The following is a 25,408-nucleotide window of genomic DNA, read 5'->3' as shown; positions in this document are numbered from 1 at the left end:
GGCACAAGCTGGAAGCATTCCCTTTGAAAACCCACACAAGACAAGGATGCCTTCTCTCACCATTATGTTGATGCTATTCAACATAATATGGGAAGCTCTGGTCCAGGCAATCAGGCAAGAGAAAGAAATAAAATGTATTCGAATAGGAAGAGAGGATGTCAAATTGTCCCTGTTTGCAGATGACATGATTGTATATTTAGAAAACCCCATGGTGTCAGCCCAAAATCTCTTTAATCTGATAAGCAACTTCAACAAAGACTCAGGATACAAAATCAATGTGCAAAAATCACAGCATTCCTATACACCAATAATAGACAAACAGAGAGCCAAATCATGAGTGAACTCCCATTCATAATTGCTACAAAGAGAATAAAATACCTATGAATACAACTTACAAGGGATGTGAAGGACCTCTTCAAGGAGAACTGCAAACCACTGCTCAAGGAAATAAGAGAGGACACAAACCAATGGAAAAACATTCCATGATCATGGATAGAAAGAATCAATATTGTGAAAATGGCCATATTGCCCAAAGTAGTTTACATATCCAATGCTATCCCCATCAAGCTACCATTAGCTTTCTTTACACAATTAGAAAAAACTATTTTAAATTTCATATGAACCAAAAAAGAGCCCGCATAGCCAAGACAATCCTAAGCAAAAAGAACAAAGCTGGAGGCATCATGCTACCTGATTTCAAACTACACTACAAGGCTACAGTAACCAAAACAGCATGGTAGTGGTACCAAAACAGAGATATAGACCAATGGAACACCACAGAAGCCTCGAAAATAATGCCACACATCTACAACCATCTGATCATTGACAAACCTGACAAAAACAAGCAATGGGGAAAGGATCCCCTATTTAATTAATGGTGTTGGGAAAACTGGCCAGCCACATGCAGAAAACTAAAACTGGACCCCTTCCTATACCTCATATAAAAGTTAACTCAAAATGGATTAAACACTTAAATATAAGACCTAAAAACCATAAATACCCTAGAAGAAAACCTAGGCAATACCATTCAGGACATAGGTATGGGCAAAGACTTCAAGACTAAAACACCAAAAGCAATGGCAACAAAAACCAAAATTGACAAATGGCATCTAACTAAACTAAAGAGCTTCTGCACTATCATCAGAGTGAACAGGCAACCTACAGAATGGAAGAAAATTTTTGCAATCCATCTTACAAAGGGCTAATATCCAGAATCTACAAGGAACTTAAACAAATGTATAAGAAAAAAAATCAAACAACCCCATCAAAAAGTGGGTGACGGTTATGAAGAGACACTTCTTAAAAGAAAACATATGGAAAGAAACTCATCATTACTGGTCATTAGAGAAATGCAAATCAAAACCACAATGAGATACCATCTCATGCCGGTTAGAATGGCGATCACTAAAAAGTCAGGAAACAACAGATGCTGAAGAGAATGTGGAAAAATAGGAATGCTTTTACACTGTTGGTGGGAGTGTAAATTAGTTCAACCATTGTTGAATACAGTGTGGTGATTCCTCAAGAATCTAAAGCCAGAAATGCCATTTGACCCAGCAATCCCATTCCTGGGTATAAATCTAAAGGATTATAAATCATTCTACTATAAAGACACATGCACACCTATATTTATTGCAGCACTACTCACACAGCAAAGACCTGGAATCAACCCAAATGCCCATCAATGATAGACTGGATAAAGAAATTGTGGCACATATACACTATGGAATACTATGCAGCCATAAAAAAGGATGAGCTCATGCCCTTTGCAAGGACATGGATGAAGCTGGAAACCATCATTCTCAGCAAACTAACACAGGAACAGAAAACCAAACACCACATGTTCTCACTCATAAGTGGGAGTTGAACAGTGAGAACACATGGACACAGGGAGGGGAATATCACACACCAGGGCCTGTCAAGAGGTGTAGGCTAATGGAGGGATAGCATTAGGAGAAATACCTAATGTAGATGACAGGTCGATGGGTGCAGCAAACCACCATACCACGTGTATACCTAGGTAACAAACTTGCATGTTCTGCACATGTATCCCAGAACTTAAAGTATAATAAAAAAAAAAAAATGCCATCATCAGCTTACATCAGCCACTGATACAGACAGTGCAACACCAGACACTGATCATGACATTGAGATGCTAAGACTAAATGCGCCCCTAGCAGCTTCCTAGCCCAATATAGATTCCCTTTTGTCCTTTTCAATAAGCAGATTTTCAGCAGAGAATACTTCCATTTTAAATGTATTGAGGTAGTCTTACTTCAGCTGTGAAATCATAGAGGATTTATGGTTCTGAGTATAATTACATGACAAATTGCACTGAGTCAGTTACTCCCGGGGTGTGAGTTTTTCTTTTCTTTTTAATCACCTTCAGCAGGAAGCTGTATGACTAATCTGACTGGCATACATCTGTGCAATGATTGCCTTCACATTAAAATCTGTTTTCTAACATGTTTCTGCCCATGCACAGTATAATTAAATATTTTGCATTTCTTCAACATGCAGATTCGTGTACATGGAAAGAGAAAATTAAACGTTAGAAGATACAGTTTATAGCCAGATACTATGGCTCATACCTATGATGCCAGTACTTTGGGAGGCTGGGAGGCTGAGGTGGAAGAATCACTTGAGCCCAAGAGTTCAAGACCAGCCTGAGCAACACAGGGAGACCCCAATCTATACCAAAAAAAAAAAAATTTTTTTTCTAATAAGCAGAGCATGGTAGTGCACACCTGTAGTCTCAGCTACTCAAGAGGCTGGACAGGAGGATTGCTTGAGCCCAGGAGTTCGAGGCTGCAGTAGCTATGATGGCAGCACTGCTCTCTAGCCTGAGCAACATAGACTGTGTCTCAAAAAAAAAAGAAGAAGAAGAAGAAGAAGAAGAAGAAGAAGAAGAAGACTGTGTGCAGTGGCTCACGGCTGTAATCCCAGCACTTTGGGAGGCCGAGGCAAGTGGATCACAAGGTCAGGAGTTCAAGCCCAGCCTGGCCAAGATGGTAAAATCCTGTCTCTACTAAAGACACAAAAATAAAAAATTAGCCAGGCATGTTGACACGTGTCTGTAGTCCCTGCTACTCAGGAGGGTGAGGCAGGGAATTGCTTGAACCCAGGAGGCAGAGGTTGCAGTGAGCAGCCAGTGCACTCCAGCCTGGGTGACAGAAAGACACCATCTCAAAAAAACAAAAACGAAAAGTAAAAGAAAATATAATTTGCCCCATGCATGTTCTTTGACATTAGCAGTGCAAAAAAATGTAATGGCTTTTATACTGAGAAAGCCAGAATACCTTAAGCCAAGAGTTAAAGAGCTTTCACAGTGATCCAGGGTGCCAACTTCATGAGGGTCATGCTGCATGGCTTTCATAGGCATGCGCAGAGCCTGAAGCTCCAAGTCCAGAATTACTAAACTAGGTCCTAGCTCTGTGTTGCCGGCAGGCCCACCTCATTTGCTAGTTCTGGAACACTAGAGAAGTTGGTTGAATTTCCAGGGATACAGCTTCTTGATTTCCTAAAGGAGAAGAAAAAAAGTTAATAACAGAGGTTGTTTCCAAAGGATAATATCTAAGATAATATCCCTCTCCCAAGGAGTACTGTGAACTCAATTACAGGAGAGCACTATGAATCTTTAAAGTGCTGAGTAGTTAGCAAACAGCTGCCATATGCAGATTGCAGCCAGACCTGACCATTTGGCCCTCGCTTGTAGAAACAGGGTTAACTTCCCAAGACCTGAACTACTGCCAGGTAAATAAATAGGAAGAGGTATTGAGTGACCTTGAAGAGCTTATGCCTCCCCATCCTGCTGTAAACCGGGAGTGAAGGTAGGCCATGGTGTACATTTTCACAAGACCTTCTGATGCCTGGTAAAAGGATAAACTACTAATCAAAATGGTAAAATTACATTTGAACTCTGGAGACCGTGAGAACTTTATAATTGACTCAGTGAGCTTTGGCTGCATATACACAGCTATTAATGGTTTGTAGAGGGGAAAGTCCATTTCATTTTGCATTAACAATAAAAACACTCCAAAAAATACACATAATGGAAATAATTACTTCTCTCCTCTGGTAAGAGGCACTTAACCTTTGATCTTGTGCTAAATGACATTACCAGAGGTAGCTTACAAGCAGCCAGGAATTTGTTTTCCTTGGTATTGCTTTGATGATATGTTAAAATAATTAGTAAATTTTTCAGAGTTCTCCTAAGGATAGCTCTTTCTAGATTAAGATAGACTAAGGAAAACATTGACTTGAGCAAATACAGTGAAAAATACAAACCACCATTAACGCCAATTCAGGATTTTCTATTTATCCTTCCTTACATGAAACATTAAATGATTTAATTCCCCAACATTTTTTTTTATTTTTTGGGGACAAGGTCTTGCTCTGTCACCTAGACTGAAATGCAATGACATGATCTCGGCTCACTGCAGCCTCCACCTCTGGGGCTCAGGCAATCTGCCCACCTCAGCCTCCCATGTAGCTGGGACTGTAGGTGCCTGCCCACTACCACACTTGGATAATTTGTTGTTGTTGCTGTTGTTGTTGTTGTTTATAGAGATTGTTTTTCACCATGTTGCCCAGGCTGTCCTTGAGCTCCTGGGCTCAAGTGATCCTCCTACCTTGGCCTCCCAAACTGCTGGAATTACAGGTGTTTCTTAAAATATTTGGTGGAATTATAAAGCACGACTTCTGTCTTTCTTTTAGGCTTGTATTTATCTTTATATTGTTACAGTAACAAATGTAAATGCAGGCCCATACATGTAAAGATACAATTAAAAAAAAAAAAAAGCTTACTTGCTGGAAGTCATACTCATGTTCATTTAACTTTTCTGAGTAATTTTTTTTTTTTTTTTTTTTTTGAGATGGAGTCTCACTCTGTCACCCAGGCTGGAATGCAATGGAGCAAAGTCGGTTCACTGCAACCTCTGTCTCTCAAGTTCAAGGGATTCTTCTGCCTCATCCTCCCGAGCACCTGGGATTACAGGCATGCACCCCCACACAGTAGAGATGGGGTTTCACCATACTGGCCAACCTGGTCTCCAACTCCTCACCTCAAATGATCCACCCACCTAGGCTTCCCACCATGCTGGATTACAAGCATGACCCCTTGTGCCCAGTTTTTTTTCTGAGTAATTGATATTCATCTGACTTATGATTTTTTAATGAGCCTATCAACTATGAAAATCATCTGGCCTGAGAAAAAAAGAGAGTCCCCTCTTTTTAGGAATAGTCTATCAGGAATAGTCTTTACTTGGGTGCTTTTGAGTATCTTCACTAAACCAGACCCTTATTTACACCTTCTACCTATATCAAATACTGTGTGGCATGGCATGCTGATACTGTACCATTTTCCAAAGTTGTATTTATTTCTTCCACACATGATTAGAAGCCAGCCACCACCAGCACATCTGAATCATAAGTCTTGGCCTCAGTGATTTGCAGCATGAGATGTAGAGCTTAATTCTGTTGGCAGTGAAAAAAACTAATAAATTAGGAAGCTGGCGGGAAAAAATACAGTATATGAAAACAAAAAACGAATAGACATTTATAGCCATTACAGCTGAGCACGGTGGCTCACACCTGTAATCCCAACACTTTGAGAGGCTGAAGCGAGTGGATCACCTGAGATCAGGTGTTTGAGACCAGCCTGACCAACATGGAGAAACCATGTCTCTACTAAAAATGCAAAATTAGCCAGGCATGGTGGCACATGCCTGTAATCTCAGCTACTCAGAAGGCTGAGCTAGGAGAATCATTTGAACCTGGGAGGCAAGGGTTGCGGTGAGCCAAGATCGCTCCATTGCACTCCAGCCTGGGCAACAAGAACGAAACTCCGTCTCAAAAAACAGAAAAAAAAAAAGAAGAATAGACATTATAAAGAAATTCCCCTTTAAAGAAATACTTGAGGAAGAAATAGGGAAGCAAGACTAATCACTTCCTTTCCTTATTCCTTTTTAAAAAATTCCTCTCTTCTCTGAATGTGTTATTTCAGCCTGTACTTCCTCTGGGCGTTTTCATCACCTTATTACACTAGCAGGTCATTCGAGGCCAGTCTGAGGTCCTGGGGCTTCAGAATCAGTCAAGGGGCCCAAGTCTTCTTTGGATAGCCCAAAGATGTCCCCAGAAGTCATTGGAATCCCCAAAGGCTTTTTCAAAAGCTAAATCACGGCAAGGAAAATCTATCTTTCCTTGGTATTGTTTAAAAATAACTTTGGCCAGGGGTGGTAGTTCACACCTGTAATTTCAACACTTTCAGAGGCCAGGCGGGCAGGTCACTTGAGCCTAGGAATTTGAAACCAGCCTGGGCAACATGGCAAGACCCCATCTCTACGAAAAATTAAAAAAAAAAAATTAGCCCGGCTTCCTGGGATGCACCTGTAGTCCCAACTACTTGGAAGGCTGAAGTGGGAGGATCTCTTGAGCTCAGGAGTTCAAGTCTGCAGTGAGCCGTGATTGCACCACTGCACTCCAGCTGGGGTGACAGAGTGAAACACTGTCTAAAAAAAGAAAGCTCATCCAGCCCTCAGGGTACTGTCAATAATCCTAAGGTTCAGAAATTCTCAACAGTGCTTAGGAATTCCACAAAAAAAGAGAATCAAGGGGGAGGCTTGTCGACCTTTCCAAACTGTATGTCAGGATTTTATGAGGTGTTCTAGAAACAAATTTTAAAACAATAAAAGTGTATCTTACCCTAGTTACATATTGTAAACCTGTTAAGAAATCATAGTGTTTATTAACCATTTCGAGGACTCTGAGAAACCCTACAATCAAGAAACCTCTTCAATTCTAATTGATCCAGAATTTTCCAAATTAGCCACAAAACTTCTTTTGTCTCAAGACATACTTTCATATCTCTCAGAACTGGTCTTCCAAGGCATACAATTTGGAGATACGTGAACAACCATTATGACACATTGGCCCGGTTACATTTGTGTGGGCCCTAGTCCTAGACGCATGAAAATGTGCCTTTAAATCCAACATTCATGTTCTGATTCGCTGAGGTGGGTAGCAATTCTTTGCACGTATTAGCTTCCCATTGAAATGGCTGATTGCCTGCTCTTCCTGATATTTAGAGAAGGGAAGATAGGTCTGCTAAAAAAAAAAAAAAAAAAAAAAAAGGATACAAAGATACCATTTGTCTGATATATACAAGGCCAGAGATTATTTTTCAAACATTCCCAGTGTCACCAAAATGAGGGCAACCTGACCCTGGGTGACGGGGTATCTAAAATTACACTTCTGAAACCTATTAGCAATCAAACCGAGAGGAGAGTTTGTTTGGCAGCCAGGTTTCTGACTTTGTTGCTCTAGCTGATGAAAAGATTTGTTGTTTGAGGTCAGCAATTACTGTTTGAGGTTTGGGAGGCCTTTGGTTTTAACATGAGCAGAGAGATAAAGAAATTTAAATTCTCCCAGAAACCACAGATCCTGCATTGCAAGTAATATAATAAATAAAACAAAGATCTTTTTCAAATATTCTTTATTAACTTAGTAAATGTAGTGCTTTAGTGTGCAAAAACAATGTGTGTGGAGGAGACAGAGCAGAGGGGTAGGACCTTTCAGTCTTTCTAGAGAGGCAGACATGCATAAATAGATCAGGAATGCATGAAACCGGATCTGCTAAAGGTACACTGAGTGTGAATGAGCTAAGCCCAGGGTTTTCCATGACAGTATTCCCAGTATCAAATCTGTTTCTTATTAACACGTCCCTGCAGTGGAGTCAACAGTAAAGAGCCTTGGAAGGTTCTGGAGCCCAGAAAGGAGGCCAAATGAAAGAGGCCAGTCTCACGCACCATCCGACTTTCCTGCAAGAATGTAAAGAATCCACGAGGCGGGAGGGGGCAGGGCAGGCATTGCCAGATGTCTCCAAGCCAACGCTTTAACCCATTCCTTTACCTCCTTTCCACCTTTAAGTTTTGTTTCTTATTTTTGGTAGGGTTTTTTTGTTTGTTGTTTTGTTTTTTGTCTTTTTTAAATACCTAGAGTATATCTGAAACCGATGGGAGAAAAGCAAATATTATCGACAGTAACATTTTAAAGTTCGTTCTGAGACATCGTACTAGTCGTACATGAACAGGAATGGCACATTTTTTAAATGACTTTTCAGCCTTTCATTGATCTTTCCCTTAGGCCTCCAAGAGGTGCCAAGGGTTGTGTCCATCTCTGAGGATAACTGCCCTCTGCTTCCCTTGAGAGGCCTGGATTTCTACTTTGCATCTCACGTCCTTGTCTGATTTCAGGTCACCCAGATTCTTTCATACAAATCAAGAAATTTATATTGGATAACCATTAACTATATTCATTTTAGATGGAAAAAAATTATCTTGTGATTAAATTTTAAAACGGTCTCTGAGGATTGGGATAATTGTACTCATTATTATACAGCTATTGTTTGGTCCAGAATTTCTCTTTCAGTGTTATAGGTTGATCATTTGTTTACTTCAACCCTTTTTATATTCTATCTACATACCGCACTTCCTAGCATAAAATTTGTTTTGCTGATTTTTTGGGCATTGAGTTCTCAGTTTTTTCTATGAAAGTCCTGTATACACTTTTGCAAGTTAAAGTTTTTAAGTTCCTAGCTATACCTTTAATTATTTTTGAAAGTACTTTTCCATTGTGATGACTACATATAGTTATTAAAGCTTCCTATATTTAGACTTAGTTCTTCATTCTAAAGAGTAAATATTCTTCATAATTCTTAAGCGTTTCAAATTTGGGAGCCAATTTCTTGTCAGATCTGATAAGGTCATCATCATGTTGGTAAAGTAATTAATGAAGAGCTATATCAAAGCAAGTCAACGTTTTATTATGTTGTTTGCATATGCTCACATGATTGGTATTATCCTTAATTCTTTTACACCATCTGTCCATTTCGTGACGTGAATTCAGAGGAAACTAGATCATATAATCAGAAAAGCCTCCTACCTGGGCACCCACAGGCTGAAGCACCTCAACGTGAACCGAATACAGAAGTGTAAGAGAGGATGCCTATATTCGCTTCTTACGGCTTCAGTAATAAACTTGCTGACTTAGACCAACACATATTTATCATCTTGGAATTTTGAGATTTCAGAAGGCTGACACAGGTCTCACCAGGCTAAAATCAAGATGTCAGCAGGACTCTGTTCCTTGTGGAGTCTCTTGGGAATAATTTATTTCCTTGCCTTTTCCAGTTTCTAGAGGCCATCCACATTCCTTGGCTGGTGGCCCCTTCCATCTGCAAAGCTAGCAATGGCTCACTGAGTCTCTCTTAGCCTGCAACACTCTGACTCCCCCTCCACTTATAAGGACCCCTTAATGACATTGGGCCCACATTAATAATTTGGGATAATCTCTCCATCTCAGGATCCTTAATCACTTCTGCAAAGACCCTTTGGCCAGATAAGATAATATTTATAGATTCCAGGATTAGAACTTAGGTGTCTCTGGGAAAGGGGCGTTATTCTGCCTCCCACAGAGCTTCTGACATCTGTTCTATGTGCAGGATCCCACCTTCCTACTCATTCTTGGAGGGCATGTGGTATGCATCCTACTTTATAGATTTTAAAAGTCAACTGAGAACCCAGCCAGTAATCTCTTTGCTCTAGGCTCTATCTCTTCACTTCCTGAGGCAACTAAAGTCTCTGGTTCAATTGTGAAAAGCCATAGAATAAAAGAAATATCTCAGGAAAGCAAGATCTTTATACAGAGCCTCCATTGCTATGCACAGCATTGATATAAGGAAACATTGCCTTTGCCCTATAATATATAAACTGAATAAAAATATGAAATATGTATTATTATCACAGCCAACATAGTCTGTAAATAATGCTGTTAATTCTGTTAACAGTGTGCTTTGCTATAGTTCTTGAAACAAGAGCTGTCGGAGGCTGAAGCAGGAGGATTACTTGAGCTCAGGAGTTCGAGACCAGCCTGGGCAATATACCAAGACTCCATCTGTGCTTAAAAAAATAAATAAATAAAATCATAATAATAATTAGCCAGGCACGGTGGTGCATGCCTGTAGTCCCAGCTAGTCAGGAGTCTGAGGTGGGAGAATTGCTTGGGCCTGAGAGGTTGAGGCTGCAGTGAGCTGTGATTGCACCACTGCACTCCTTCCTGGGGGACAGGGTGAGATCTTGTCTCAAAAAAAAAAAAGGGAAAAAAAATTTTAATTTAAAAAAGACCTTACCCAATCATATTATAAATATATGGAATTTTTTAACGAACTATCATCTCTCCAAGAGTACGTTTTTCATATCAGTGCTAGAATACAGCTATGTAACCAGCTGGATCAGACATCACCTTATGTCTGTTCCCGAGTAACAATAAGCACCAGTTGCCGGGCGCGGTGGCTCAAGCCTGTAATCCCAGCACTTTGGGAGGCCGAGGCGGGTGGATCACGAGGTTGAGAGATCGAGACTATCTTGGTCAACATAGTGAAACCCCGTCTCTACTAAAAATGCAAAAAACTAGCTGGGCGTGGTGGCGCGTGCCTGTAATCCCAGCTACTCAGGAGGCTGAGAATTGCCTGAACCCAGGAGGCGGAGGTTGCGGTGAGCCGAGATCGCGCCATTGCACTCCAGCCTGGGTAACAAGAGCGAAACTCCGTCTCAAAAAAAAAAAAAAAAAAAAAAAAGACAATAAGCACCAGTTACTGACTGCTTAATGTCTCACAACCGGTTCTCTGTGTCCTGATTTCATCCGTATATTGCCCCCGTGAGGGAGATATTACTTGCCCCATCTTAAGAGCAAGATGAAATGTTTTCATTAAGATGAAAAAATTAAGAATCTTGGAGAGTCAGTGATTTGCTGAAAAACATACCTCTAATAAGAGATCGCAATACCACACTCCCTCCCAAACACTAATTGTATTTCCTTTGCTTTTTCTTACAATCATTTCTCAACAATACTGCTAACAATGTTTGCCTTTTACGGTCTTACAAGTGTTCTGAGATGATTTAATACACTTTAATTGTTTGCTTAATGCCTCATTTCCTCTCTGTGATGATAATCCTTTGTCTGAGCCTCATTACTGCTGCACATCCCTCATATAGGGAAAGCAGCAGCTATATTTATTTCTAGCCCACTTAAACACTTACTGTTTTATCCTTGGCTTTTAGTTGAGTCTCTGAAACTGAAATGCATCATTTATCAACCCAAATCGAGATTTTAAAAACATGTTTCTCTCTTGATAGATTTGGAGGCTTTCTAAGTCTAATCTTTTCTCTGTAAAACCTCAGGCTAGGTTTTAATAAAGCTCTCTTTACAGGATCATATCAGAACAGGTCTTGCTTACATATTGTTGATATTTTTGTTTCGGATGGTTTATTATAAAGAGATACAACATTTATCTTTTGATGTTTTCTGCATGTTTGACCTTTTCTCACCTGACATCATCTACCATCAGCACCTTCACTATAACTGATCAGTAAGAGCCACTGCAGCTTCCCAAAGTGCTAGGCTTACAGTTGTGAGCCACTGCACCCGGTCCCCACACACTTTTAAATGACCAGATCTCACACAAATTCACTCACTGTCATGAGGACAATGACAAGAGGGATGGCACTAAACCATGGATGAGAAACCATCCCCGTGACCAAATCACCCCCCACCGTGCCCTACCTCCAACACTGGGGATTACAACTACACATGAGAGTCGGATGGAAACACAGATCCGAACCCTATCACTGCGGTCTCCCAGTAACCACCCGGCTGGCTTTTTGGAGAAGAAAGTTACTTATTTCATGTGAACCCAAGCATGAGGAACCTAGATTTTTTTCCAGCAATATCAACTTATGTAAATACTTCTTATTTCATTCTTAGAGGAGACAAATAAGCATTTCATTTAGTCACTGTTCTTAATCATATACGATAAGTAGAGATCAAAGTTCTTTGAAGAAGATGGTTATAAAAAAAATACTCTTGAATTTTTATTTTTATTTTATTTTACTTTATTTTTTGAGATGGAGTTTCGCTCTTGTTACCCAGGCTGGAGTGCAATGGCACGATCTCGGCTCACCACAACCTCCACCTCCTGGGTTCAGGCAATTCTCCTGCCTCAGACTCTTGAGTAGCTGGGATTACAGGCACGTGCCACCATGCCCAGCTAATTTTTTGTATTTTTAGTAGAGACGGGGTTTCACCATGTTGACCAGGATGGTCTCGATCTCTTGACCTCGTGATCTACCCGCCTCGGCCTCCCAAAGTGCTGGGATTACAGGCTTGAGCCACCGCGCCCGGCCTACCATTGAATTTTTAAATGCATTTTTAGTAGCATCACAAGATGAGTATTTGTCATTCTGTGGATTGTAAGCATAGTTTTTTCTCTGAAAATCCCAGCAAGGAAAATCCTTTTCTATTGATTCTATGGGTCACAAATTATTACGAGAAATGCCTTTTATTAGACATTATCTCTAGACTCTAAGAAACCAAATGAACAGACGTGAGAGGACAGTACTGTTTTCAAGTCCATTTAAACAGCTGGAAATTTCTCTAGGATGACATCAATTCATAGCTCCTACTCTGGTGCTGGAAACAGTCATTGAATTGAACCCTCATCAGCCTCCATTTTGTGCTGAAGATGTGTGTGCCTGTAACCCAGCTGAAATCAACCTCTCGTTTTTCACAGCAGCAGCACAGTTCTCCCACGCTTTTTCAAGTCTCACCAGGTCAGCCGGGATTTCAGCCTTGCTCTCTTCCTATTGGGAGGAAGGCGTCTTGGCCTTCCCTAGACATCTTTCACGAGGCTTGTGGAAACCAGAGTTTGCAGCTTAGATTCACGCTTCTTCATTCTTCCTAGACCCAAGCGTGCAAATGGCAGCATTTGTTTGTGAAAAACGCTACCATGGGTCAAACAATATGTTTCCTCCAAATTTTCAGTGACCAAGTTTTGAGGGTGAAAGAACAGACATGTCTGACAACAGAATAAATTATGTGAAATCAGGACTTTCTCAGAAAGCTGAGACTCTGTGATCGCTGTACCCACCTGAACCCCTTCTTTCTGCCCTCAGACCTGTGGCTGCCCCTGCTCCTTCTCCAGGTCCTCACGCTCTGTGGATTTCCTGAGGTCAGAGTCCATAGCTGCTCTTCCTGGCTTCCTTCATTTCACCCTAAGCAATTTGGAGTGACTTTTGGTTTTGTTTTGCTCCTTTCTGAGGTCCCAATCATAATAGAGATGACAGGGACACATCCAGCCAGGCTGTCCTGTTATCCTACTGGCCTGTCAATTTGGCCAACCAGTAGAGAGAAGAGGGCCACATAGCTCCTTCAACCTCGACCAAGACCCTTGTGAAGAATGACCGTGCTCTTCTCTTGGGAAATGGTTCACATTTCTTGCTATTCTCTTGGGAAATAATTCCACAGCTTAGTAAGAAAACCATGGCTGGGCATGGTGGCTCATTCTTGTAATCCCAACACTTTGGGAGGCTGAGATGGGAAGATCATTTGAGTCCAGGAGTTCAAGACCAGCCTGAGAAACATAGCAAAAGCTCAACTCTATTTAAAAAAAAAAGAAGAAGAAGAAGAAGAAGAAAGGAAAGAAAAAGAAAACCATAATGACATTTCACGTACCTTTATTGTCTCTCTTTCTTTCCCTTCTCTCTTTCTCTCCTTCCTTCCTTCCCTTTCTTTCCTTCCTTCCTTCTTTCTTTCCTTTTTCTTTCTTTCCTTTCTTCTTTCTTTTTCTTTAGCTATGAGGTCTCACTATGTTGCTCAGGCTGGTCTCAAACTCCTGGCCTCAACAACCCTCCCACCTCAGTCTCCCAAAGTGCTGGGATTACAGGCGTGAGCCACTGTACCTGACCTGTGGTTTTTCTTAGAGCCAAACTACCACAGAGCTCATCGGCCCTATCTGGCAGCCCATATACTCTAATGCCTGCTGCCCGTGTGTTGCAGTGACCCATAAGAGGCAGACCACTGGGTGGCTGAGCAGAAGGGGTGATGAAACTGTAAGTGATCATCAAGTGCTGGTTCCTGGTAGTTTGCCCTCAGTCATTCTTGGCGCGGCTCCACATCTTCAGTGTATCCAAGCTGCAGCTGTGTTTTTTGAGAAGTCAAAGTTGCTACTAATTCTCACAACAGAAAGAATGCTGACAAGCCGTTTCATGTCACACAAATAGTTTCATAATTACAAAGACCTCAGTCTTTTTTATGTTGGGAAGGCCGACTAGTACAGAATTAAGGAATAATTATAAGAAATGGAGGTCAACAAGAGCTTTTCTGAAAAGATAAAAATCCATGGAGGGGCAGGGGGTGGGCAAGGAGAATGAGAAACTAATGTTTGCTACAAAGACACAGGGACCTTGTTGATCAAGCGCACAGCCAGCCACGGTGGCATCGCCTGGAATTCCAGCTACTTGGGAGGCTGAGACAGGAGGATCGCTTGAGCCAAGGAGTGTGAGCCCAGCCTGGGCAACATAACAAGATCCCATCTCTAGAAATAATCAATTAACTGATTAAAAAAAGAAGAACCAGTAACAGTTATAACTGTTCCTTTGCGTTGACCATCCTCTGTGAGCTAAGAATTGACCCCAACATGTACAAATACAGGAACCATCCCACGCATGCATTTGCCATATAAACATCCTGTGTATTGTATAGCAGCAACAAGTGTTTACACCTTCTTTTACTGGAGTTTTGTTTCATATTTGGGTAGAAAGGAACAGTTTCTATAATGATTAGGGGAGGGAAAAATCCTTTTCTGCGTTTTCTATAAAATTTGAGAATTAAATTGCATGGTGGAATAACCTACCAGAACACTGTAATGTTTATTTTGCTCTATTTTTGCTTTCTGATTCTTGTTCAGTCTTGGAAAAAAAATGTTAAATGTATTTTGTCCAGTCACAAAGCAATTATTTAATATAGTGGGGACTCTATGAATAAATACAAGCATCCTCGAGACATTCAGCCTATTAGGAAGAAAAGACACAGAAAGAATGATCAAATTAAGCAGAACGTGCTTTGCTTTGTGAAATAAGTAAGCACACACAATGATAAAGGAGAGATGAAGAAAATGAGCGAAAACTTGGTGAAGGAGATGTGATTTGAGCTGGGTCTTAAAGAATCTGTGGGACTTCAATAGGCAGAGATAGATAATTCCAAGCAGAAGGAATCATCAAACAAACCTCCTGGAGGTGGGAAAGCCCAAGTTCAAACAAGAGCAAGTAGGCCGGGCACACTGGCTCATGCCTGTAATCTCAGCACTGTGGAAGGCTGAGGCGCGCAGATCACTGGAGGTCGGGAGTTAGACACTAGCCTGGCCAACATGGTAAAACCCCGTCTCTACTAAAAATACGAAACTTAGCCAGGTGTGGTGGTGGGCGCCTATAATCCCAGCTACTCAGGAGGCTGAGACAGGAGAATTGCTTGAACCTAGGAGGTTGCAGTGAGCCAAGATCATGCCACTGCACTCCAACCTGGGTGACAGAATGAGACTCCATCTCAAAAGAAAAAAAAAAAGACAGAGCAAGTAGCTGGATTTGGCTGAGCACTGGATTCATGAAGAAGACAGTCACAGACACACTAAAAACATGGACCTCCGTCTGTGCAGCTGAGAATTCTGGGTTGAATTCCTGGAAAGCCACTGAAGGCTTTTAAGCACAAAAACGTCTCCGGAACTGCTGCAGGAATATACAGCACAGGTAATGAGTAATTTTAGAATGGATATAACTGGTAGGTAAGAGGACAGAGAATTCTCTTGTTGGAATGGCTAGCCATGAGAGTGAGGGTCAGGTCAAGACAGCAAATGAAACCTGCAGAGAGCTGATTCACTGGAGCGGAATGCAGCCTGCTGGAGTTCATAAACGGCCCTAGGGCAGATTCAGTGGCCGTGAAGGAGCGATGAGGGCATAGGGTAAAGGGGTAGTTATCAAAGGAGTTCTTTGACTCTTCCATAATGTAGTGGTGGAGTTGCTTTGAGAACTGCTGTTGTCTGAGGTATGACTAAATTGGTAGCCGAGGACCTGGAGATAAAGATCCTTGAACTTGGGGAAATTTGTGAGACCATAAACATGAATGTTGAAATCTCAAAGGATGGGATCGAAAGCCCAATGAAACAGGGACTGAAGTCACTACAGAAGATATTGCAGGAATTTCCTGAAGTTAGTAGATAATAGAGAAAATGGTCTGAGTAGAATTAGCCTCAAAATACGAATCTAAAGGGTGGTAGTAACAGAAAATGTATCCATAATGATAATGGGAAAGAAAAAGTATGTTGATCGACATGAAAACTGAGAACAAGGCATTCAGGGAGAGAAATCTGGTGATGGGAAATGCAGATAGGAGAGCTTTCAGTGACTACACTGTTGAATCTGAGATTTTAAACCATGAAAATGCTTTAAATTAATTAGAAAAGTACTTTTTCAAATTAATTGGTTAATGTTTGTGTATACTGACCTCACCGTTTCTTCTGAAAAAAGAAGTAGCCTCAACTTGGCAAGGGCTTGAGGGTCACGGTATTATCAAGGGAAAATCCTTGGTTCCCTTAAGGCAGAGGTGTGGAAGAAGGAAGCTGCTTATTGTGAAAGGGATTCTGCAGGACCTCCAAGCCAGCTCATACCCAAGCTGCTACGTTACCTGGTGTAACTATCCGGGGCTTGGCAGGGAAACTTAGGTCATGGACACACATGAGGAATTTAGGAGGGGAGGTTTAACAGGCAAAAGAAGGAGGAAGAAAGAGAAGGGAAAACAGCTCTCTCTCTAGTGAAAGAGAGCGGTCTTCTGAGGACCGGGCAGCCGCGGATGTGCCCGATTTTGTAGTCAGGTTTGAGGAGGCGGTGTCTGATTTACATAAGGCTCACAGATTCTCCGATTGGTTGTTAAGTGTGACGTGTACATACACGGCAGGGAAGGCTGGTTACCCCACTCTGGTTTTTTTTTTGGTTTTTTTGTTTGTTTGTTTGTTTGTTTGCTTGTTTGTTTTTTTGAGAGGGAGTTTCGCTCTTGTTACCCAGGCTGGAGTGCAATGGCGCAATCTCGGCTCACCGCAACCTCCGCCTCCCGGGTTCAGGCAATTCTCCTGCCTCAGCCTCCCGAGTAGCTGGGATTACAGGCACGCGCCACCATGCCCAGCTAATTTTGTATTTTTTAGTAGAGACGGGGTTTCTGCATATTGTTCAGGCTCGTCTCAAACTCCCAACCTCAGGTAATCTGCCCACTTCAGCATCCTAAAATGCTGGGACTACAGGTGTGAGCCTCCACACCCGGCTCTCATTAACTTTCAAGAAAGAGATATGTAGAAGTCAAAGGGCAAATTTTTGCCTGTGTATGTGTATGTCTAATCAGCAACTGAATGATCAGTAATAATCATATTTTCAACCATTGAGAAAATCTTCTGAAAGAAATCTGATCTTCATAACTTGTTTTCAGTGACAAACAGAATATTAACTTTTCAAATCTGCTTTCTGAACATCCCTTTTTTCTTTTTAATAATGCTTTTGTTTTTCCTGAACAAATATCTCATTGCAGAAAATTCTAAAGAAAAAAATAACATAAAATATACAAATAACATGAATTACACAGGACTTTGTTGGCAGTTGGAAGGATTTGGCTTCTAGTGTGAGGGAATTGGAATCATTTCTAGGTTTTGCCCAAGGGGCTGCATGATCTTGGCTTTTAGGGGGTTACTATTCTTGCTCTGCTGAAAATAAACTACATGGGGGCAGGGGTAATATCATCTATGACTATTTCTTTAAAATAGATTATTTTAAATGGACTTAGGTTCTCTTTAAGATCATACTCCCATTATTTGTGAATGAGTACGTATGGGAGAATATATCTGTTTCAAAAGCACTTAAGGAGTACAAATGCAAAATCTGATTTCAACCTTCATGAAAACAACTAGCTCCATCTCAGACTTAAATAACCAACCTCTTGTGACATGGTTGCCATTTCTGTTCAAGTGTAGCCATGAAGCAGGAAAACATGCATTGCCAATTTAAGAGTCAGGTGGAATTAAGAATCCCTTCCCTTGTTTAACAAGCATTTATGGAGCACCTAACGTGTGCCAGGCACCAGGCTGCTTCTAAGAATACAGCAATAGCACCGACCCAGCCTCTGCCCTGACTTCAAAGGCAAATAATCTGGAAGCTTTTTTTCTTGTAGTGTTTATACATAAAATGTTTACAGTTGCTACAAGTACTGGAAAGAGAGAGAGATGGGGTATTATGATTCTAGGCAACCATGAGCGGTATGATCAGGGAAAATAAATTGCTTCTTCCTCAAGGAAGTCTGACGTAAATTCCAGGTGAGAAAACACACACACACACACACACACACACACACACACACACACACAGCAAAAAGGCCAGAGGCAGAAATGAGAATAAAAATGAAAATAACTAAAAGAGGGCCAGAGTGGCTGGAACATAGAAATGGAGGGGAGGGAAGAGGAAGTGGGAAAAAGAAAGAAAGGATGGGAGTTGTTGCAGACAAAAGTAGAAGTAACATGGGCTCAGGTAGCTTAGAATGTTGTGAGCCACGTTAAGGATTTTGAAAGTTTTGTGAAGAGCAGTAGGAGATTATTAAACAGTTTCAATCAAGAGCCAAGCAAGCTAAACTTTTCTGATGTTCTTAATAAGGTAAATTAAAATAAAACGAACAGATTGACCTTGAGCTCAGTGTGCTTAGTTACGGGACAGTTACTGTTAGATGATTTACCAACCAAAGAAAGCACACTTGCTTAAATGACAGCAAACATTAATTTCAGGATATGGTTAATACAAGCAGGTATAATCAGCATTGTGATTTACATTAAAGCACACTGAACTAGAAATTACTTAGAAATGTCTCGTAAAGATAACATAATATTATGCTTGATTGCACTCGTAGAAAACATACCCCTGAATTTTCGCTTTAGGCTTAGAGAATAATCACCATTCTAGCAAATCCTTTGCCACATGAAAATGAAAACTTCTAAGATGAATTTCTTTCTGCAGGGAGATTACACTCATGTAAAGATTTAGCTGACAGCCACCGAAAAAGAATTGGGGGAATAAATGGGAGAAACAGCTGTCCAGGAAGTTATCAGTTGCCAGGTTTGCTTGGAATGCGGAGAATTCCCAGGAAGTCAAAGTGTGTTCCTTGTGATTGCACGTCTTTTGAAACCGCATCAGAGGGCTCCGTTCTCTAGCCTCTTCTTCTCTTGAAAACGAATATATGTTTCCAGGATCCCACAGGATGTATAACTTGGCATGATTGTTAGTAGCCATTGGCACCATTTCTCTCTCTAGTCATCCACTGTTCCATTTTGTATAAGTCTGAATATGCTTTGCACACACACTTCAAAAGATGGAAGTTAGTTAAAATGCTTTCACTTTGATCGTCTTACTCCAGCAATATAATTTTTCGTTTTTTGGGTTTTTTTAAACTGTATACACTTTTCCCATCATCACAACGAAACGGGAAAGCTTCCCTTGTCCCCATCGCATGCCCCTTGTGGCTTGCTTCTTTAGTGCCCCGCTACTCCAACCTCTGGGAGAGCCCCACTGCAGTGTCTAGGGGTGAATGTTTACAACTGAAGCCCCAGTGGGCATGTGTTACAGGTGCTCTTTTAGTATAGGCAGCTTTTGTTAGCTCAATTAGATCCCCATCCTTATCACAAAGACAGAGGGCTTTCTGTATGTGGGTTCTTGCCTTGGTATACCAGAAGAACTGGATCACATGGGGGCTTGGAGAGTGAGTATCAAGTTTTTCTGAGTAGAAGTACCTCTCAGCCGTTGAGGGAGCCGGAAGGGAGATGGTCTTACCCCTGGAGTTGCGCGGCTGGGAGGCCCTGGCTCTCTTCTGACTGCCCCAGCCAAACTTCGCCTCGTCCCGGGATCGATGGCCTGCTGACAGGTCGACACGCCTGTGCCTGTCGGTGTGCTCTTCCACTGGCATCCTCTCGATGACCAACCACATGTCTTCCTCCGATGCGTACTTCACGACCTGCAGCCACTTGTGTCTCTGCTATGCTAGGGTCTCGGGTTTTTTGTTTTTGTTTTTGTTTTTGTTTTTGTTTTTGAGACAGAGTTTCGCTCTTATTACCCAGGCTGGAGTGCAATGGCGCGATCTCGGCTCACCACAACCTCCATCTCCTGGGTTCAGGCAATTCTCCTGCCTCAGCCTCCTGAGTAGCTGGGATTACAGGCACGCGCCGCCACGCCCAGCTAATTTTTTGTATGTTTAGTAGAGACAGGGTTTCACCATGTTGACCAGGATGGTCTCGATCTCTTGACCTCATGAGCCACCCGCCTCGGCCTCCCAAAGTGCTGGGATTACAGGCGTGAGCCACCGTGCCCGGCCCCATTGTCTTTCTTAAAGACTGAAATTGGACAATATTTATTTTCATTTAACGAACACTTATCTATCACTTGTATTTCTCAGCCTTTGTTCAAAGATGCTCTACAAATACTAATATGTCAAATATCATGTAGAACAGTCTATTTCTTTCTTTCTTTTTTTTTTTTCTTGAAACAGAGTTTCATTCTGTCACCCATGCTGGAGTGCAGTGGCATGATCTCAGCTCACTGAAACCTCCTCCTCCCGGGTTCAAGCAATTATTCTTACCTCAGCCTCCCAAGTAGCTGGGATTACAGGCGCACACCACCTCGCCCAGCTAATTTGTGTATTTTTAGTAGAGACGAGGTTTTGCCATGTTGCCTAGGCTGATCTCAAACTCCTGGCCTCAGGCGATTCACTGCCTTGGCCTCCCAAAGTGCTGCGACTCCAGGTGTGAGCCAGCATGCCTGGCCAAGCATTGTATTTCTGATTTATGGTGGGTTTATTTGCCACCACTGCTTAGACTGAGGATAGCCTGGCACAAGATGTCAAGTTTGTTCTGAGGATCTGAGCAGAGACTTTTTTTTTTTTTTTTTTTTTTTTTTGGCACTGTGGAGTCCAACATTTTGCCAAAGGCACAGAGGAAAGTACAGAAGATGAAAAACTTTTCCCCAGCCTGGGCAACATAGTGAGATCCCCATCCCTAAGAAAATTTTCAAAATAAAAAAATTAGCCGGGTGTGATGGCATGTGCCTGTAGTCCTAGCTACTTGGAGGCTGAGGTGGGAGAATTACTTGAGCTCAGGACTTAGAGGCTGCAGTGAGCTATGATCACACCACTGCACTCCAGCCTGGGTGACAGTGTGAGACTCTGTCTCTAAAAAACACGGAAGGAAGGAAAGAAGAAGGAAAGGAAGGAAAAACTTAACCTTTTTAAGTTCAGTGTTTTGGGGTCTGCAAAAGAAAAGACAGGCTTTGGTTCATTATGTGTGGGAGTTCACAGAAAAATGGGCCTCAGGGGGCACTTACAATTTGGGGATTATTTGCTATTTTAACAGGGGAAGGGGAGGAAGAGAAGGGCACTTAAGGAAAAATAAATTACTTTCAAGGAAGACCATGGGCCTTTAGGAGAATAGATGGGAGACGGTAGTTTTTGGGACAATGCCTGTTGAGGTTTGCTTCTCTTTGGTATTAGAGTCACCTTCCTCTGGTTGCAGAAAATCTATGGGGACAGTTGAGTTCTGGTGGAGGTTCTGCTTTTGGGCAGATAAGGGGGTTTAGAAATAAACCTATTATCAAATGCCTTCAGCTCAAAATCAGTTTTATGCCACAGTGGCATATTCTAGAGGAACCCTGGCCCAGGAAAACCACCCTTGGCCCTACTCCTGGGACCATTCCAGCTCTGGCCTAGCCTTGGGGGTGGAACTCCGCCCTGGAACAGACAAGAATAAACCCTCTCAGGCCTCAGCATATTCTCAAAGGTCCAGTCACCACTGATCTGGAAGTGTCAAAGATGTACTTAATTCTAGGTTTTCACTGAGGCCAGCCTCAAGGATAAGACCAGGTAGAAACCATATTACCTGGAACGTTTCTTTGTGTTTTGGGGTTTTAATAATGCCTCATAAAATAAACTTGGCCAGGAATCAAGTCCAAGCCCTTTCAACAGCACAGAGTGTTTTTTAATCTTCCCTAGTCCACCATAGTGGAAAACTCAAATATTTCTCATCATTTACAGACAGGGTGTTTGCTACTAGTATCAGCCTCATTTTGTCAGTGGAGGAAATAAAGAAAGGTTAAGTGACTTTTCCAAGTTCACATGGATGGTAAGCGGCCCAGTCAATATTTGTTGACCGTTCAGTTTGGCTCCAAAATTCAAGCTCTTAACAACTCTGAAACGTGCCTCTACTATGCTGGCCTTCCTCCTTGAACCTTTTTTTATTTTATTTTATTTTGAGGCAGGGTCTTGCTCTGTCACCCAGGCTGGAGTGCAATGGGACAATCACAGCTCACTGCAGCCCCAGACTTCTAGACTCAAGCGATCCTCCCACTTCAGCCTCTTGAGTAGGTGGAACCACAGGTACATGCTACTATGCCCAGCTCATTTTTTAATTTTTTGTAAAGACAAGGTCTCACTATGTTCCCGAGGCTGGTCTTGAACTCCTGGGCTCAAGTGATCTCCCCATCTTGGCCACCCAGAATGTTGAGATTACAGACATGAGCCACAGTGCTGGGCCGAAACTTTTATTTTAACTAAATAAAAGCATAACAAGTGACTTCAAGACACTCTTAACAATAGTATTATTGTGACATTATTGTACCCTAAAAAAAAAAGTCTTGCCAGTAATAACAACTTCCTGACCTATTCTAAGTCAGTAAGTCAATAGATTTTCAGATCTAGTTATTTCTTTTACACAAAGTTGATATCCAAAGCAGAATAACACTGTACTCATTATCCACAAATGAGTATGACCTTTGGTTCACAGTTTTCATTGCCTTATAGTCTGCCCCTCAATAACCGGCCCCAGACCCCAGAGTTTCATTTTTATTCTCACTCAGCTCAGAGTTCATGGCCCCAGTCAATATACCAAGTATCTTCAATAACATCAAGGAGCCCTACCCTTACGCCTAGAAATATTTGCTCAAAAGAAATGTGTGTTCGTTGGTGGTCATGAATATACTCACGATCTCACTGGAGTAAAGATTCATTTTGTGAAGAAATGAAAGGTAAAGTTTGAATAGATTCCTACGTTGTCTGAACCAGATATTACATTCTCCTTTTAAGTTATTCCATCCATTTTCCCCCCAAAACTGGACCTGGGTGCCTGCACAGTTTCAGAGGCTCCAGAACTCCGTCTGAGTCATCGAAGGACTGTGCTCTGCTGCTTCCAGCTCTGTTACCATATTGCTACTGATCAGGAAGTATATCTGATCCTTTTGTGAATAGCATAGCTACGTTACTATACACAATCAAGCAACAGAGACTTTTTATTGGACACATGCTATCTGCCAGGCACTATGCTGGTCACATTGGCTGTAAAGATAAATCTGGTATAATCTCCACTTTTGTGTTTCTGTCAGGGAGATATAAGCATGAAGACAGAGAGAGGCCCATATTATCTATGAGGGGAAGTCTGGAAAGATTTTACTGCACAGAAAATATCTGTATTCATTCTGAAAAATGGGTAGGTGTGCTGCAGCCACTCACATGACCGTTCAAACATTAAAAATTGGCAGATTAGGCCAGACATGGTGGCTCAGGCCTGTAATCCCAGCATTTTGGGAGGCCGAGGCAGGTGGATCATTTGAGGTCAAGAGTTCAAGACCAGCCTGGCCAACATGGGGAAACCCCATCTCTACTAAAAACACAGAAATTAGCTGGGTGGTGGTGGCACATGGCTGTTATCCCACCTACTCAGGAGGCTGAGGCAGGAGAATCGCTTGAGCCTGGGAAGTAGAGGTTGCAGTGAGCCGAGATGTACCACTACACTTCAGTTTGGGTGATAGAGTGAGACCCTATCTCCAAAAAAAAAAAAAAAAAACAGAGTAGAGACAGGGCACAGTGGAGCTTTGGGAAGCTGAAGTGGGAGGATCACTTGAGGTCAGGAGTTTGAGACCAGCCTGGACAACACAGTGAGACCTCATCTCTAAAAGAAAATTGAAAAATAAAAAAATTAGCAGGGCATGGAAGTGAGCACCTGTAATCCCAGCTACTAGGGAGGCTGAGGCAAGAGGGTCCCTTGAGCCCAAGAGTTCGAGAGTGCAGTGAGCTATGATTGCGCCACCGCACTGCAACTTGAATGACAGAACGAGACCCTGTCTCTAAAAAAAGTTTTTTAATTGTTTAAAAATAAAAAAAAAAGTTTAAAATTGACAGATTAAAATCTGATCAGTCTCTTTAGAGAGCTACTTGAACATCTCAGGAGATTCTGCTGAGGATGGAAAGGGAAGGACTTTTAATTTCAAAGTTTCATTACATGTCTTGTCAAACCAGGTCTAGATCTGCCATTTAGAACTGCATTCTCTGATCCTGTGCTGTCAAAGAGGTTTCTCCTTTGTAGGTGTTCTTTGGGCTTTACCTATGCGGTGTAACACAGCACATAAACGCCAGGGGGCAATGCAGCTTCACCGAAGAATCATAGGAAACTCGGTCTGGCTTTCACTGAAAACATTGGCAGCATCCTAGGCCAAAGGGGAAATCTTTCCTAAAAAGAGAGTTCTGCAAAGGAAAAAATATGTGTAAAAATCCTTTCTTTGAAAGCTTCCTGCATTGTCATCAAAATTGTCCTTCGGTATTTGTGCACAGCTGGAAGTTTTGCGACATTATTAGCAAAATATTTACTTTTCATTTTTTCTTACTGCGGCTGCCTAGTCTTTCCTGGAAGGTTTCCTGGGCCCTTCTGCATAGGAAGGGTCATTCTAGCCAACCCCCAGCTAACCTGGATCACATTCTTAGGACTCTGGTGCGTCCTCTGCCTGACCGCGGGGCTCTCTTCCCTAGGTGCCCTTTCAGCACTTCCAGCTGCCTCTGCGGTTGGAGCCGGACTCCCTTTAAGGTAATTCCAGTCCGGGTCTGTGTGTTGTTTCCAGCTTGGCAGCGCCAGGTGTCTGCCCTCCCTTAACCTCCAAGGATGAGAGATCAAAGGTGCGCCTACATCTGCCTCCTGCCCAGCTCTTTAATCTGTTACATGGTCAAAAGGGACAAATGCAGTATTGTGCACTCAGGGAGGGAGGACGAATCAGAGAAGTGGAAATGGGCAGAGCCTCAGAGTGTGCGAACTTACATAAATGATGCGGAATTTGCCTGCCTACGTATTAGCCCTGCCACTGAGGGAGTGTTTTCTTTTTAAAAGAGCAAGAATATTATGGAGAAATGGAAATCCTCTTCAGTTGGAACCCTACTAAACCCTTTTAATGAAATATTGTACGCAGACCCATTCGGAGGCTAGTATTGGGAGAGATATAAGTAGGTAAAAGAAAATATTTTTTAAATTATGAAATGAAAATTACCAGGGCACTTGCAGAGACATGGACTTATTTTATACACAGCAAAAATGATATCTAATCTTTTAGTAGAGCAGATATATTTTAAGAAAGACTGTTTCCAGGGGAGCATCTATTTTCCGTATCCATAGAGCTAAGTAGGGGAATGCATTTTA

The 25,408-nt window shown here is 41.9% G+C and overlaps 1 protein-coding gene across 20 annotated transcripts in view; it reads left to right on the top strand.

Moving 5' to 3' along the window:
* Nucleotides 1-25,408, top strand: part of DLGAP1 (DLG associated protein 1) — a 966,546-nt gene that overhangs the window by 770,776 nt on the left and 170,362 nt on the right. The window lies entirely within an intron of this gene.

Source organism: Saimiri boliviensis, chromosome 13 (genome assembly GCF_048565385.1).
Source record: "Saimiri boliviensis isolate mSaiBol1 chromosome 13, mSaiBol1.pri, whole genome shotgun sequence".
NCBI lineage: Eukaryota > Metazoa > Chordata > Mammalia > Primates > Cebidae > Saimiri > Saimiri boliviensis.
This window is presented reverse-complemented; position numbering and strand designations above follow the sequence as displayed.